This window comes from Lasioglossum baleicum, chromosome 20 (genome assembly GCF_051020765.1).
Source record: "Lasioglossum baleicum chromosome 20, iyLasBale1, whole genome shotgun sequence".
Classification (NCBI taxonomy): Eukaryota; Metazoa; Arthropoda; class Insecta; order Hymenoptera; family Halictidae; genus Lasioglossum; species Lasioglossum baleicum.
In genome coordinates, this window is record NC_134948.1 from 1,665,456 (window position 1) to 1,683,409 (window position 17,954).

General features: G+C 45.8%; 1 protein-coding gene across 8 annotated transcripts in view; it reads left to right on the plus strand.

Moving 5' to 3' along the window:
- Dnc (phosphodiesterase dunce) overlaps positions 1-17,954 on the plus strand; it is a 393,758-nt gene that overhangs the window by 143,870 nt on the left and 231,934 nt on the right. The window lies entirely within an intron of this gene.

Consider the following 17,954-nt stretch of genomic DNA (forward strand, 5'->3'; position numbering starts at 1 on the left):
TCTGCTGCCGATAAGGGGGAATGTTCCGAAAGTCGGTCAAATGGGATTCGGTTGAAATTTTGCAGATTGGTTCAGCTTCCATTAAAAACAGGAACCAATCTGCAAACTTTTTACCTCAGATAAGTATGGAAGATATCCCTGTATGGTACTACAGGAGTACACAGAAGTAGTCCCACGATCTGAAATAACGACAGCGTTGACAATTCGAGTTCCGACGGCCTCTACGCTGGAGAACGATAAATGTTGGAACTAGATCCACGAGAATCTTATATCATATACATACATATACTATCTAAGAAATCGGTGGTCGCTTTAATCACATAGGAATTGTGACACGGAAATGGTGACGAGAGCTCCTCCGTCGAGGTTACTTAAAAATTTGCAGTCGACGCGGGACTGGCTATTCCTCATCCGGGAAATGGCTTCGCGAAGAAGCAAATCCTGCTCCCCGGTGAATCTCGCGGAGTTTATGACCGCCACTTTATATTCACGACGCGCCTTACCTAGAAAGTACGTTTTATTTAAATCGCCGACCCTCCAAGATCCTCCATGGGGTCGTCATCATCTGAATCTGCTGTGAAACCACGCACTTAGGCTTACCGAATAAATTTCGTGATACCAGTTCACCCACCTCGAGCACCTGCCGAATGATTTCGGCATTCATTTTGATAAATGAAAAAGAAGGAAAATCGGTACAATTTGAACGGCCTCGCTGTTGAGCGTGCTCGATTTAGCAGAGGATCAGGACGAGGGTAAAAGTGGCGTTAATGATGTATCAGGTGCTCGGAAGTCGCGTCAGGCGTCGATTAACAATGTCGGCGATTGACGGCGAGCAAAATTGGCCGAAACGGGACCCGATTGGCAATCAATGGGACTGTCAAACCGGGCCGGTAATCTCATCCGCGTTACGTTCATTCGTCACGGCGAGCTCGCGTGTCGGGCTAATTTTCCGGCGTGCGGACTCGTTATTGGGAACGGTTTTGTTAGCCCCCGTGAAAACGTCATCTCGGACGTTCTCGTCGATCAATTTAATGCAACGTGAGCGCGCGCCCCCGATGACGGAAACGACGGCCCTATTATCGCGCGCCGGCATCGATTGTTCGAACCGTGAAACGGTGACGAGTTTTCGTTCGTCCGCGAAGGTGAGGCGGATCCCGCACGCCTCGCTGACTCTTTTCACCGGGGCCGACGTTTTTTCTCGTCTGCGACCGATTTAGCGGACCGTTAACGAGCCATATTGCGTTCCTGTACCGATTCGACCATTTTTATTCATACAATTCCCTCGTGTTTCGATAACTCGACGATTTATACACGAATTATACACGAACGACAACAGCTGACCAGACAAGCGAGAGGACTAATCGATTCCGCATAAAAAAATGTGGTATACACTTTTTTGATTCGAGACCTGGGTCTCGAGAAAATGGACTCCAAAGTTCAGGGTGCGCGCACGTGCTCGTAGCGCAAGTACAATCAATCAGTCATGCACAGACACGGTGAAGCGAATCTTTCGAGTCGATTATAGTAAATATTCGATGGACGCAAGGTCCTCGGGGAGGTTCGTTTGCATAGTTGGTAGAGAGACACTATTTCTTTGTGCTTCAGTGAAGGGGATATTTGTTTTGCATCCAACGTGTGACACCTTCTTAGTATCTCTGCAGTTTTGCATGTAGATTAACCCAACTGGGATTAGAAAATTGTTGGATTGCGGGTTGTCAGGTTTATTTTATGTTTTTGTGGTTTTCTAAGGGGAATAATGTCTCCGAGGTGGGTCTTTGATTATTCACTCGCGAGAAATCAAAATACGTCTCACGTTCGAGTGGAGCGTCTAGGGCCTTGGGAGGGGGCGCAGGGTTCGAGAAGGCGGCTATAAATCAATCGGAGCGTCGATATTGGCCGGCGTCGTAAACTCGGACGGATTCCCGGAGGAAATCAGAGGGCGAAATGGCTGAGGCGCAGACTTGCTCCGGTGCTTCCGGTAACCCGGCGCGTTTCCTTTCATGTTTCGTGCCGTTCCCGACACGTTTACCGCCGCTTGAGACCGAATACAGGACTCATTACACGTTTTTCCTTTTGCAAAAAAATTTCCATTAGCACCCCGGGGACGGTTGACGTTCGACGGAAGCGATTTTCCCGAGAGCATTTAACCGACCGGCAACCGACAATCGTCAATCTTTCTCTGTAACTGCTCGTAAGACAGAAAAATATTTTTCTATACGGTGGGGAAACAGTTCCGGTAAATGTCTCGTGAACTGCTGGTGCTAGAAAAATAATGTACATACTAAAATTCGTTTGTTCAAACGATGCATTTAAAAATATAAGGAATGCATATTTAAGCGTGAAACAGAGTAAATTTTCAAAAGGTTGAATAGAGTTAATGTGAGTTGTGAAGAACTTTGTTGCTCACTCGGAGTGGATTCCCGCTCGCTGTATTGTTTCCTGGTCAATAATAAGCGAAAGGGGGATGTAACCTTTGTAAATAAATGACTGGAATACCCGTACCAAGCTGCATGCACGATGAAAAGTTAAAACAGGCTGACGGCAGGTATGACGCGACATAAATATTAATCTGACAACAGCTTTTCACTTTCCGCTGACAGGGAATTCAGGTGTTCATGTCTTTTTAACCAGCTTTTCCACCGCCGCCGCCGGTCGCAATTGCTCGAGCTTTTTAAGAGAGGCGTGATCAAATGTTTAACGCTACGTTGAACGCTTGTGTTAATTGATTCAAGTGACTCCGCGAGCCACCTATTGAATTCTGTTTCAATTGGAAACTCGAGGCTGCGACAATGCACTACCGTCAAAGGGAATATCGATTAAAACTTTACTTTTCGACTTCGATCGTCGCGAATTGAATTTCTCGCGACGTGTTGCTCCATTCTTTACTTTGCGAAGTGCTGCGAAAAGTTCGCAGCTGTGCGGCTTATGCATATTTATGCCTTGGGGAGAGGAAAAAAGTAGCTACACGACGCGTTCGATGCAACTTTTCGCGAGTTCCTCGCCGTGCATGTCGATGATCCAATACTCGAGTGATAAGAGTAATGGGAGACTATATTTGCACAATGTGAGCGCGACTCATTCTTGAATTACTGTTCCGTGCACATTGTTCGTTCTATCATCAGTTATATGCCGGACATAATTTAGGACCTAACCAATTATACAAGACCTAACTAATTGTAAGTCCGAATCAGGGCCTAATCAATTTTACAGGGCCCCACCAAGGCCCAACAAATTGGGCTAGGAGAACTAACTAAGACACGATCAATTCAACAGGGCTCAACTAAACTCTGATTAATTGTACTTGAATTTAATTGGGCCCACTCCTGACCCTCCAGGAAGCATAAAATTAATATTACACAGCGCGCAATTGCGAGAGTATAAAGCACGAGTGCTTCGGCAAATGTATGATATCTGTTTGAAGAAGTTGGTAAACAAGATGTTCGACTTTTAAAGAGTTTCGTAAGCGACTTGAACAAGTACTTTTTCTCCTTTTTACCTCCCGCTATCGCGCGGTCCAGCATCGATCGGTCGAATTCATACTTGTACGACGCGACGAAAGAATTTATTTCCGCCAGGGAGACCGATCACTCTGACAGTTGTCAAATGACTCGGGAAGAAGAAACCTCCGGGAAAGGTGTTACGATGTCCAGCTGTCCCCCTCGATTGTTCACACGATACCTCATTTCTCCATTTCTGTGCGAAACAATTTTCCATAGAACACAAATGAATTGTTTGTTATTGCTGCTTCTATGTAACGTAACCGCAGAGCTTGCGTTACAAATAAATTAGAATAAAATGATTGCACAATTCCCAGTTCGATGACAATTGGCAGCGAAGTCAATGGCGAACTGGAGTTCAACAAGTGGTGGGAGTAACAGATGGAATAACGAACTGATATTCCGTGACCGAGATAAAAATATTCGCATGGAGGTATTGTTAAAAAATACATCCGTATTTATTTTAAATATTCCACTCCGCGTTCCGTTATTTATTTGCAAATTTCTCTCGCGGTGGAACGTTTAGAACAATTCTAGGGGATTCGAGATAAATTTCGAAGATATTTCTCTCACGGCTTCAAAGAAATTTCCGAGGAGAAAACTGCATACGTTTGTCGATCCACTCTCGATGCATTCCTCGGGAACTTTGCATAAAACCAATCGCCGAGCGTGCGGGAAAAGAAGCGGAAAACGCGAAGCAGTGTGTATCCGTTTCGAGTATTCCGTGGATTGTATAAATGACTGCGAATATTAAAAGGGTACCGGCGAACTAGAGACAAAGGAAAAATGGAAATTGGCGGAGCGATTGGAAAAATATTCGCTGCTTTCGAAAATATTTATCAGCCACCCAAGAGGAGAAGCTTATCTGCTGCATTTTTATGGGAACCGTGACCAAAAATATTGTCCCGATCATTTTATCGATATGCGGGGATTTGATAAATTTTTTTAATTAATTAGACCCGCTGGCATTGCATTTTTCATCGTACTTTATGTGTTATAGTGGAACCATTTTCAATTTAAGGATGTTCTGGAGGTACAAGGGGAGACAAAAGTACAAGAAATTCGAAATCCATCAATATATTGGCAATGAAAGCCCCATTCATGAGTATATTTTGCATTAAACTTGTATTCAGTGGTCTACGCTTGTCGCGTTTCCATGCTACAGTAATTTTTCGATCGGAGTCTCCACACCCGGGTGTTGGACGGACTTGGGTAGAGTACGGAGGCTATATTTTTATGACTGCGTCTACCGCGCCGAGACTTCAAACGACGAGCCGAACATAGAGAAGGAAAGAATGAAATAGGATCGCGTGTCGCCGTCGCCGGCACAGTTTAAAGGCCCGTGCGTCATCACAATGAAACACCAAGACCTCAGCTTTCTTATTTTCTATGATATCATTATGGAACTTTCACCAACATATTCGTGACATTTCTCTGATTAAAATGATACCAAACACGATCAATTTGATGTTTTGTAACAGTTTACATTTTTTTTTTGCTCTGTAACTGTTTAGTGAATCCTAATAAATTTTGAACATAATTAATTACATAATTTTTACTACATATAAAAAAAAACTGGAGTTTCTAGTTCCGTTTTTTTCAAGGTTTATAAATGAAGTGGAATTTTATGAATTCTCCATAAGAAGACGTGTTAAAATGTGCAAACATTAAGTTGCTGTAATTCTTAAACGGTGCAGTGATTCGAACCCAAACTTTGGTAATTGTGCATTAATTTAGTAAGAATTATATCTTGTCAAATTTTCCAAAATTTTGTTGCGTTGTTATATACCTCCAGAACATCCTTATGAAATTCAACGTTTTTCGAGCTTGAGGTTTGACGATGTCTCGGACATTGTTGAAAAATTTCACTGACCCCAGGCGTCAGAGAGGATTGAAAATCGACTGATAAAAAGTTGAATCTGAAAATCTGTCAACGTCACCGTTCGGGCATAGTATTCATCCGGCCGTGTTCACAGTTGCATAAACAAGCTGCCCGCGATTATTTTGGCTCGTTCGGACGTCACGCTCTGTAAAATAATGTGCAGTATCGCGGTGATCATTCATATCTCCGATGGCCGTTGCCTTCGCAGCGACGTTCCTGGTGGACATATGCCAACTCGGATCACCAAGATAGCTGATACATAATTACGCAGTAAAAATGATACCCGATAGTCACGCAACAATTATTAAATCCACCACTTTATTCATTCAGACTCGCACTGTATAATAACTTGACAGTAAAAAAAAGTTAAACAATTATCAAATTCTTCCTGTTTCCTCCTGCTTTTCAATTTGGAATAATTCGTGCGTATATGATATAATAATTTCACTGCGAAACAAAATGAAAAATTGCTAAATCTACTTCCGTCCTCCAACTTTTTAATAGGGACAATAATTCGCCTCTCTGGATAGACATTCGCGCTAAAAGGATAGCTGAAACAATTAAAATAAATTCGCGTTGTCGAATGTTTTACTTCCGCGAGAAATAATTGCTCGGTTTAATTCCACGATGATTAAAACTCTCGCGAAACTTGTCCCCGGCGAATATTACTGTAGAACATCATAAAATTCTCGTTTTCGTTGTGCACGGAGCTAATGAAGCTTTCGCCGAGTAATCGTGAAAGTTTGTCTCCATTTCTAAACACGATAATATTTCAGAATATTTCGTAGCTTACACGAATTTACACGACTGGAAGGAATCAATGACTTGAACTTCATTCGGAAATGTTTTGCGCGAAAATATAATTTACCGGTCGAGATAGATCGAAGAGGCAGAGTCGAAAAATCTCGAGAAAACAATCGTTCGATTCGCCGCAACGTCTCGAGTAACACTGGAACGTCAGTTAGCCTAACGGGTTCGTCGAATTATGCTTCCGGCGGGCCAGACGGAGACGCGATTCATTTGCAGAGGACATTAGTTAGGCTTAGACAGAGGGCAGAGCCAATCGAGATGCAGGAGTATCGATAGCCAGCCTTCTCGAGTACGATGTCAGTTGGGACGAAAGTCAGCGACACTACCACTTGCGCCTCGGAGACTGACGGTGTGTTCCCACGATGTGTTTGCAACTAAATTTTCCATTAAACCATTTAAACTTTCCCCTTCGTTCCTTCTTATAATAATCGATCAAGAAAGCTTGCATTATGATTTCTCGAGGATAGACGGAGACTACGAGACGTCCAGCGAGGGCCACGTTCGGTTTTCCAAAGAGAAAGGTGTGATCGCTCCTGCGGAGTTACGCTCGGAATATGGTCGATTAGATCCCAGGTCAGACGAAGAAGAGTCGTCGAAAATCTTCAGTGGAAAATCTGTTCTGATCAAGTCTGAGTCGATGCCAGTGTTGCAGAAGGTATCCTCTAACGAAGAGGACACTGATTTGGGACAAGTGGTGCAGGCGTCTGACTCGTCCTTAGCTTGTCAGAGAAAGATCAAGGTCATTGTGGCAAAGATGGCGCCGTTGTTGTCTCCCTGGTCTAATTTGAGCTTGGCTAGCTCGGCCACTTCGAAGGCAGAACTGGATTACGAGGGATACAGAACTAGGAATATGGAGTCTACGACCAAGCTGCCTGTCCTTGAGGTGTGTGATTTGAACTCCAACCTTCCTGTTCCTCCTAAAAAATTTTCCGGAACTTTCCCATCCTAAAATTATCAATCCCTTCCCACAGAATCCACTATTAGAGTCAAGAACGTATTTAGAGCCATCCCCCAAGGATTCAATCGCTGACCAATTTCTATCAAGAGGATCAGGATCATCGCACGCGGGTCACAGATCACCCAGCCTTCTCTCAGGGAGTCCATGGGACCCTGAATCGCAAGCAGACCTGATCAAAATCGCTCAGAACACTCACTCGTCCATCAAATCCTTCTACATTCCACCCAGCTCTATGAGGAAAGAGGCTACCTCGAGCCAATGGCGGGTCAAGAAGGACCTGGATGCTCTTCTGAGGATCGATGGCGAGCTGGGCCCTCTCCAGCACAAACTGAACGAGATCACTGGCAAGTTCCGCGCCATGAATCTCACGAACCCGTCCCTGCTAAGCCCGGAACATTACACGTCTTCGACCGTGTCTGGGTACTATCTACATCGGACGGAGACTTACGGCGCTAACAAGCCCATCCACGTGGCAGGACAATGTCATCAGATGGTTAGCAACCCTTCCTGGGAGGCTAGAGTAGTTGACAATCCTCCCACTCCACCATTTCAACCAGTCCGACAAGAAAACAACAGTTTGAGTCACGATGTCCGTCCAGCCAGGAACGCGAGTAGCAATGATGCTGTTTTGGGTCAGGGTAGCTTCATAGCAACTAGGCAGGTGTCCAACAGCAATTGGCTAGCCGGGGACAGCAACAGCTTCGTGAGCATGAAGAACTCCTGGTTCGAGTTTGAGGACGGTATCAAGAAGGATCCTTCGGGCTCCATGATCCCCAATGTCAGCAGCTCGTGCTACAGGTGTCCTAAGCATAGGTTGGACTATCAGAAGCCTGAATTTGAGGCTGGGACCAGTGGGTCTAACACGTGGGAGCCTAGTGGGACTTTAGACGACCCTGAGCGATGTCAAGACACAATTATGGACAATGGACCTAGACCAGGTGGATCTGGACTACCTTCAGGGCCTGGAAAACACATTGACGCCATGCCTGACACCCTTTGTCAACCCTCCACTAGCACGGCACCAGAGGTCCACGTGATCCGAGTGAACACCACAGTGGAGAAGCACTATGGTCGTATAATTGCTGGTGACGACAGGCCCGAGGAAGCAAGGAATTCTAAACAGAGCGAGGACAGTCCTGAACTCAAGGAGGGTCCACTGAAGCAGAATGTGTCTCAGAGGATGCTGATAGGGTCCTCCAGCAGTAATAAGACCCACTACGTCAACTATACTCGAGTCGACAGTCAGACGTCCTTGATCATCTCCAAGAGGGATCAAGCTGTTGGAACATCTAGACCAGAGGAGACACAGCTGGTCAGCAAGGACCCTAGGACTGACGCGAAGAAGAAGGTCAGGGACCTGGATGTCCAGTGCTCAGGGTATAACTTGAGGTACCATCATCAGAAGGAGATAGTGTTTAGACGATCAGTCGAGAGTTTGCTTAAGCAAACACCCTCTGATGGCAACAGTTCGACTTCTGATCAGACGAGGGAGGTAGCTAAGACTGATGAGAAGGTCCTGGTGGTGCCAGTGTTGTTTGTTGATGGGATGCCAGAGCCCCCTAGCATTCCTCTGTTCAAGTTCACGAAGTCCAGGTCCTCTTTAGACAAACCTAATCACCGAATGGTGATGATGAGGAAAAGGGACGTTGTCAGACACAATAATCTGGTGTCTGACACCAGTGCCGAGTCCCTGGACATGGACGATCATCTTCGGATGAAAATGCTGGCCAAGGAACAATGGAACAGTGGGATGTCCCTGTCCGTCAGTCGAAATCCTTCATTCGCCTGCAGCAAGCATCACTCTCAGGTATCCGATTCTGTCTCCAGACAGTCCGATAGATGTCAGAGGACTGCCAAGGGCAAGAGGCCGGGTAGCATGATGTCTGGAAGCACTCATGGCAGTAGGACTTGTTCGAGCTCTACCAAGAAGGGAGGGAAAAGGGTGATGCTAGGGTTGAGGAGCTCTCCCGAAGACTTCCTCTGCGACACTTGAATGGTTTACTCGTAGTCGTTTGTTTAGAGGAAATTTCAACACTCGGCTGCAGCTTGCAACTATGCTACAAGTTATGGCTGCCTTAGTGGGCCAGGTGCTACGCTGACCTTTGGTGAACTTGGAAGAGGCATCTGAGCATGGATCACTTTGGTTATACGTTACTCGGTTGTTGTAAATAAAGATGCGATTTTTATACAGTTTTTTTTTTAAACGAGTATGGATAGTGGTACGAATAAATATTGTGTCAGAAATTGGCTGTTTTTCAATTTGGTGAAGGATGTTGGCGTTGGAGAGCTAGAGAGATCTTTCAGTGCTTCAGGCTGAAGATACCCTAATTGGGAATCGCGTTAGGCTATTTTTGCAGCAGAGCCGGAGTCCGCTGAACAAACTCGGAGCACTTAATCCGAAACCATGCATTTTCTCTCGCCTGTTCTGCAACCAGTCATACCAAACGCGAAGTCAGTGAGATGTTAATGCGTCCCATAAACCGGTTAGCCGCTCTCTACCGGCTCTCCGCATCCTCTGACAGCGTGTTGCTCAAACAACCGTCGCGTTTCGCTCCAAACAAACGCACAGTTTGCACAGTTGCATCTGCTGGTGCCCAGCAAACACACACCGCTAAAACGAATCTGGTTATATCAGCGATGTCAGTGACGCAGAGCCGCGGCGAGGTGATAAGTGGCAGCGGCGTAATCATGCTGCCGGATCACAGCCAGTGAACCCGCAAACCGGTTCCCCGGACCCGAGGAGATCTGTTCTTGCCTGCGTGTCCAATCGTAAATCGCGGCTGATCGCGGATCGGCCAACTGTTGCACGTCTTGCAGCCGACCGCAGCCTTCTATCCCGCACTTCTCTGTCCAGAGCTAAATGAACACGCGTACTCGCGCAAAAATTCCAAAAATAGAAAATTTATCTCCGGTTTAGACACAAAGCTGAGTCTTCATAGCGATCCCCAGGCTGAAGATAGCCACGGGAACGAGTTTGGCGGTGGGAAACTTCGAGGATACCTTGGCCGCAAACTTCGAAACAATTCCAGCAGTTGAATTACTGTCCGAAAGCGTCTTGGCCAGGTTCGTTGGGGTACTGTCCTCGAACAAAGTGGTTGGTCAGGTACACTAACAGCCCGCGGTTTCGCCAGACAGGCCATTCTTCCGCTCGCCCCTCTTCTTAATGGAAAGCTTCGCCCTTATTAAGATTCCTGGAAGCGAGCCTGAGCGAAGGGAGATGAGAGATGACGCTGAAATTAATGAAAATACCCAGGCCAGCTCCAGAATAACCTGATAAATTGTCCAGCAATTGTTGGTACACCGGTAAAAGACGTCATTCCGCGGAGGTCGGAGTGTGTTTGTTGACGTAGAATGGTTTCTGGATCTAGAAATAGGTTTTAGAGCACCGTCTGTTCAACGAGAGACTCTTAGTGATAGTTTGAAAGCATTATGCACTAAAGTTCGGTTGGATTCGGACTGCATTAACGTCAGTCTTCGTTCGTTTGATGTCCGACGCCGCCGCTCGAGTGTAGATAAACGCGCGTTCCTGGCTGAATTCCAAACAACACCGTGCTGTCATTGACATTTATCGGCGATATTTACAACGTCGAAGCGCCATTGTCTGGTTGGTCACTTTAACGAGTCTCGGTTAGTGACAGACATCACTTTTGCGGACACCGGTACACGTTGACGTGACACCTGCTGTCCCTCTGTTTGCACTGTCATCTACTTGGAATGCACATACGTTACCTAATCCGTAGGATTTATTTTTAGTCCGTTGTGATCACGTAGATTCGGATCTGATCAAGGAAGAAAGAGCCAGGAAGTTTATTAGGGTGCATTTATAGTGGAGCGGCGAGCATCGATGATAGCGGCCCGGTGAAAACAAACCAACATTCGTGACAACATTTCGACACATACTAAAGAAAAAGTACATATGCATTTTCTTTGTTTTTCTTTTTTTTCACCGCATAGCTCACCTCGCTGCTCCACTATAAATCCATACTTAGTGAAAGATAACACGAGCTTCGTGTAGCTCGTGGAAAGGTAGAACCATGATATCGGTTTAGGGGGCTTGAGAAATTACATACCCTAAATGGGAATGATTCTGATCTGCTTTAGGCTGAGGTCTCCTAAGTGAAAATCACCTTGGTCCTCTCCAAACTATCATCTGCCAAGATCCCTTAACTGAAAATCATCTTACGTCAGTTTAGACTATGATCTCCCACACTGAAATCATCTTAGACCACTCCAGACAATGATCCGCCACGATCCCCTAAACGCAAGTGATCTTAGTCCGTCTTAGCATGATCCTCAAGGTGCTAATCAGCTCGATCCTGTAAGCACCAATCATCTTAAGCCTAGCCTAGCATAATTCCATCTGGTACTTCGCAGAAGCTAGGACCACCTAATTCTAAACCACATAAATCAGCTATCGTAAACTCTTAAATCCCAATTCTCGGAGAGACACATAAAATCTTGGCTGAATAATACACTGACCTAAATGCGCGCCATCCTCGCTAACAAGTGAGTCACACAGGTCAATAAACTCACGCTCTGATTACGCAGGACTGTTTACAGCCGCGAGGAGGCTGATAGACTGCTTTTAGGGCAGTTGATCGGGAGAAAATGAATCGTGGAAATTGCACGGGGCTCCCCGAATCCCTCGGAATAGAAAGGCAACTTATTCGAAGCGCCAGTTTACCCAGATCACCGAGAAATGTTTACTGTAAGTGGCTCGGCCGGCCATTAAGGCCGGGCTAATCCAATCGAATTTCTCTCTAACGGCCAGATCCCTTCGTCGTTTCCCCAAACGAGACACGCCACACACCCACCCTCGCTATAATAGCGACTACGGCGAATTCCTCTCGTCGATCCGATAACCGACCATGTCGATGCTGTGTTCCGACGCGGAGCGTAAAGCATCCGTGACAGCGGGGACAAATAACATTTCGCCGCAACCGCCTGCAACCCGGCAGCTTCTCAAATAAATTTCTCTTTCCGCGGCAAGCACGAATTTTTCCCTTCTGCCACCCCGGCTCCGCTGGTTACGTAAACATTCCTCCTATTAGGGGATTGCAAAAGAACCCGGCACTTTGTTGATACCGCCGACGGGAGATTATGCAACCCGCTATTGTTCGGGTAGAACGCGCGGGCGTGGAAGATGGAACACGAGAAAATTATCTCGCTGCTCGTAATTAAAAAAACTCACCGGCATATCCTCGAACATTGTTGCAATCTTAATGTTCGTTCAGGATTTTATGAAAATTCTCAGTCGACGAACAAAAGTTAAGTAACTGTGGTCGAGAAAGAAAATTTTCACTTGCTGATATTTTTTCCATAACGATCCCCTCACCGGTTGCCTGGAAATAAATTCCTGGATTCGACGAAACCAGAAGATCAGCGACTAATTAGTCGAGAAATTGATTTGCTTTTCAAGTACTAAGTTCGCGATTAATTGGGCGAGAACGGCGTAAAATTCGTAAACAGCAGCAGCAGACAATTTCGCTGAACGAGAAGATTCGTGGCTGACGTTCTCGAAATTCTGAAATTGGGCAGATGGGGTGACCGAAGAAACGTTCCCAACGACGACGACGACGTGTCTCAAACGCGAAACGTCCTCATTATCTCACACACGTTAAAACTTGAAACGAGGAGAACCGAGGACTCGGCGCTTTTGTAACAATTCCGGGGAAGCTTTTAACGAGACACGGCAATCATAGAGTCGGGCGCAGTCGACGCCACTGCCGCGCCGGTCCGCTGGAATTTCGAAGCACAGTCTATCGAGTGAATCATTAAAATCCTTTGTCGGAAACTTCAGGAACAGGGATCCTTTCCGCGAGGTCTTGCCGCGATGCATAAAGGGCGAGAGCTCGTGGTTGTTCGCAATGCAATTTCCTGCGGCGTTCTTTTGTACCTGGTCCGACCGCAACAGACTGAGATGCTTCAGCGAACGCGGATTTTTTCAAGACAGAGTATCTTCATTAGCGAGCTCTGCCACTTTTCAACCTGTTCCTGAAGTATGCTTCATTCCCACCCAGGATGAGATACGAGAATAATTGGTTCCATGTCTGACTCGAGTCACAACTTACAATACAAGTCGTGATTTATTCATGACCATGATGCTGCTCCACCTCAGACCTAGTCATGCCCATCTATAGCACAATATTGACTTGATCTATGTCTGACTCAAGTCACAACTCGTATACAAGTCATGATTTATTCATGATCATGATGCTTCTCCACCTCAGACCTAGTCATGCCCATCTAGAGCACAATATTGACTTGATCTATGTCTGATTCGAGCCACAACTCATATACAAGTCATGATTTATTCATGATCATGATGCAGCTCCACCTCAGACCTAGTCATGCCCATCTAGAGCACAATATTGACTTGATCTATGTCTGACTCAAGTCACAACTCGTATACAAGTCATGATTTATTCATGATCATGATGCTTCTCCACCTCAGACCTAGTCATGCCCATCTAGAGCACAATATTGACTTGATCTATGTCTGATTCGAGCCACAACTCATATACAAGTCATGATTTATTCATGATCATGATGCAGCTCCACTTCAGACCTAGTCATGCCCATCTAGAGCACAATATTGACTTGATCTATATCTGACTCAAGTCACAACTCGTATACAAGTTATGATTTATTCATGATCATGATGCTTCTCCACCTCAGACCTAGTCATGTCCATCTAGATCACAATATTGACTTGATCTATGTCTGACTCAAGTCACAACTCACCTACAAGTCGTGATTTATTCATGATCATGATGCTGCTCCACCTCAGACCTAGTCATGTCAATCTAGAGCACAATACTGACTTGATCTATGTCTGACTCAAGTCACAACTCACCTGCAAGTCGTGATTCTGTCATAATCGTGATGCTTTTCCAACTCGGACTACACTGCTGGTTTAGCCCATGTCTGATTAGCCAAGTCATAGACCTACCACATAATAATTAATTTCTGACCTATACTGAAAGAAGTGGAGGTTACACATAATAAAGAATAGCGTGGTCCGTCCAAATGTTGAAAGACTCGCCAATCAAAGCCAAACTGATCTCGCATGCTCGTGATTAATACGATCTTCTGTAAATCCGCGAAGTGATCTATTTAGAATATTGCATCGTATTAATAGCGTTCAGAAATTGTTTGATCAGGGCGGTTGCCAACTGCAAGATATTTGCAGATATTAGTTGAACCGACACGTGAGTCGTTTGTCATGGTCGTTCGTGACGAGCTGAAATTCGACCCGCGAATAGGGTTCCGCATTAATTTCGCGCGTAAATAACCGCGGATGCAAATTTTATACAGATGCGCGAGTTCCTCGACGCTCCATTAAAATGTGGGAATTTTGAAACAGTTGCAACATTCCCGCGGAACGTATGTCCTCCAATATCACATGATCGAAAAACGAGCCAATTAAAAACGCGATGCAACATGAAATTCAGTAATGCGTTAAAAGCTACGAAATTATATTCCGTTGTAGCTGTCGCATCGATCTTCTGAATTTAACAAAATGGTTGTATGAAATTTCATATTGCATTAAGGATAATGAAATTGTTATCGCTGTGTGAGTGTGTATCTGCAGCATTAATCCTGTTTGATGCAATAAAACCGTCACATAAAATGCACGAGTGCGTTAAAAGCAACGGACCCTTCGTTTGTTTGATATTTCCTCCTGCATAATTCGATGGAAACGGACTTCAACTTTTTATCTTGATTACGATTTCCGATACGAGTATGCAGGGGATGTTTTCACCCCCGAGCGTCAAAAATACGCGAAAAGAGGAGTGGCTTGCTTGTTTAAATTTTGCCGAAGCTTTCCCGTGGAGATTCTATTTTCCGTCGGGATTTAACGAACCGGATACTCGGAAATAAAAAGAGTGTTCCATCGATACATCGCGCGCGCGCGCTCGCGGCAAATATAAATATAACTTATCCGTATCCGTGTGTCGCCAGAGGGATGAGGCTTGACCGTGCGCGCCGCTTTGCAAATATGTAGCGACTCGTGCCGCCGCGCGGCCGCGAGTTATTGCGTTGAAGTGTTGCCAATCGTGAAATTTCGCGGTCATCTTGTTTATCGGTTCCGCGGCGTGAGCGCGCGGTCGATTCCGCACGGCGGAAAGTCACGAGAAAATTCGGAAACGGACGGGTACGTCACGCGTCGTCGAAGAGATTGCGGAAATAATAATCTCCCGTGAACGGACGATTGCCCCCGATCTTCCAGCGCCTGAATAAAAATCGTTCCACGTTGAAAAATCTATTTCCGACAGGGATGATGTTCAATCTCGACGACGCCAGTTCTGAAAAATTGCAAACCTCCGCACGCGAGATTGAACTGGACGTCTTTGCTTCGACGTCCCTTCCTGCAACGTCAGATTCAGCGAGAAATTCACTCTGCCGATAATTGATCGCTCGCATGATTTTCTACATTCGAAATGAACGATGTAAAATCTATCTAGAAAGGCGAACTCTTTCCGGAGTGTATCTTCATAATTTTCGGCGAAGAATATTTTTTTCGGTCCAACTAAGGATTGAGGAACACGCCAGTATTTTTTTCGCGATGATCCTTTCACCTGTTGCGTAAAAAGGAATTGGCGAAGTTACTGGTAGTTCCTGTTCCGCAACAAAAGCGGGGAGAAATGAAATAAAAGGACATTATTACATTAAGTGCGTTCTGTTTGCAGCGGTTTCTGCAGTTTTGATTAAATCAACCGGAGGAGACTCGTGAATGGGAGCGTAAGTGGCGCCCTCTTTAATTAAAATTGCGCAGAATAATCGCAGCGTGTTCGAGTGTGCTCCGAATCGACCCAATCTGCTTAAATTTACGTGGCGGAGCAAATCCGTCCGCGTCGAGTGTAACGCATTGGTTCGGGTAATTAAATCGAAATATGTAAACTCGCCCGGCGCGCTAATCGATGGGAAGATAATTGCCAGGAAAATCGTAACATTCATGGCATTTACCTAGCGTCGCTGTAACGCCGCCAGATGTAATCGACCGCGGTTCTGTGTAATATGTAATTGCGGTTCGTTCCGGAATTTTGCAGGGGTGCTGCGAGCCAACATGATAAATAAAGCGGGACGGGGATGAAGTTTCGGCACGCTCCTTTTTCTCGTTTCGCTCGATTATAATTTCAAATTGTAATCAACGGTTCCACGTTCATTTACATTCGAAATTCCGCGGCGAGCTCCTCGGGCTGTATCGCGAAACTTCTGCCAATTACTTAACGATTGATGATGTTTCAATCACGCTCGACTGAGCCAGGAACCAAATATTCCCGTTCTACTTCCGTTCAAGAGAGAAACCAGAATCTCATATGAGAACATTTCTTGTGGCCAAGATCGTGAAGTTAAAAATCTGAAAAAATTCGCCGACGCGTGTATCAATGTTGGCTATACTTCCAGATTTTTACTTTATGAGAACGATTTTCTGAATTTCCGTTACACATATTCCTCTGATGAAGATAGGGCGTTGCAATTTGGAGTAAATATACAGTGACAGTAAGTTATCGAATGACCCATCGGCGATTCAATTCGGTGGATCAGCGTGCCCAGCCCACTCACCGGAGAGCGCGCAGTTTTCGCCCGTGAAATCAGATTCCGCTGCGTTGGATGTATTTTCAAAGCGGTCGACGGCAAAGCTACCATGCCGAAATAAAACAGCGGGGAACGCGGCGAACGCTAACAATACAAATTTCTGAGAGTCTCGAAGCGGCGTTAAATAATTCCGTCGGTTCGTTAAAAGCGACCGAAACTGCAAACATTTTCGCAGGGCGTGCGCGCTCGCGAGTCGCGCCGCGTCAGAAGCGTTTAATTAATGCCGCGAGTTACAACGGCGCAGACACCGCGAGGTATGAATTACGTCTCCCGGCCGTAACTAACGTGTTATGCAATTAAATGTTACACCGTTCGGGTCTCGGGGGGCGCTCTAGACTTTCCCAGATATCCCGCGCGGCTTCCTCGAATTCCGAAAATAATTATTCGCATGCCACGATATTAATTACGCGGTGCACAGTGCCGAATTATCGTTCCAAACGCTCCCGGTTACCTCTCGAACGATTCCTGCGTGGGTGTAAGCATTTCTCCGGTAGATCCTTGGCAAAGACACAGAGAGAAAGAGAGAGAAAGAGAGATAGAGTCTCCAGGACAAAGTCCCAACGGTGGTTTTGCTCTTGCGGAAGATTGATTGCAGCCTCATTCTTCGCCGAGTCCGCAGGCCTTGAAGGAACTCGATTTTTATTGCGACGCACACATGCCGAGCAATACCTGTAAGTGATCAGTGGCATGATTATTGGCCAGCCCCATTCATCGTTGTTGATCTCGTCGCATAAACGATTCCTCGGCCGACGGGTTTATGGCACTGCCGGCGCGCCGGGAATCACGTGTCGACTGCAACCGAGTGTAGACGAGTTATTCGGAATCATGTGCGGCCCATTGGTGACCGTCCATGATGCTGTTGCTGCATGGCTGACTCTCAAATGGCTGGCCATGAAATCATGGAGCTCCAACTGCACGCAAAATAGTATACCGTCGATGATCACCCGGTTCGAGACTTGATTCTGGTGTATGACCGAGAATTTAATTGGTCGCTGACCACTCGCCGCGGTCATGATCGATTTACAAATTTGAGCGAGGAAAGATACTAAACTTGCATCGTAAGAGTGTTAAAATGTTACGTTTGCACAATTTGCAGAACGGTGTGACGGAACACCCTTGGACAACGACACTTGCTAACTGTGAGCGGACGAAGGCGCGAATATTGAACGTGTTGCCACAGATGCAAATATTGCCGGCGGGGAAT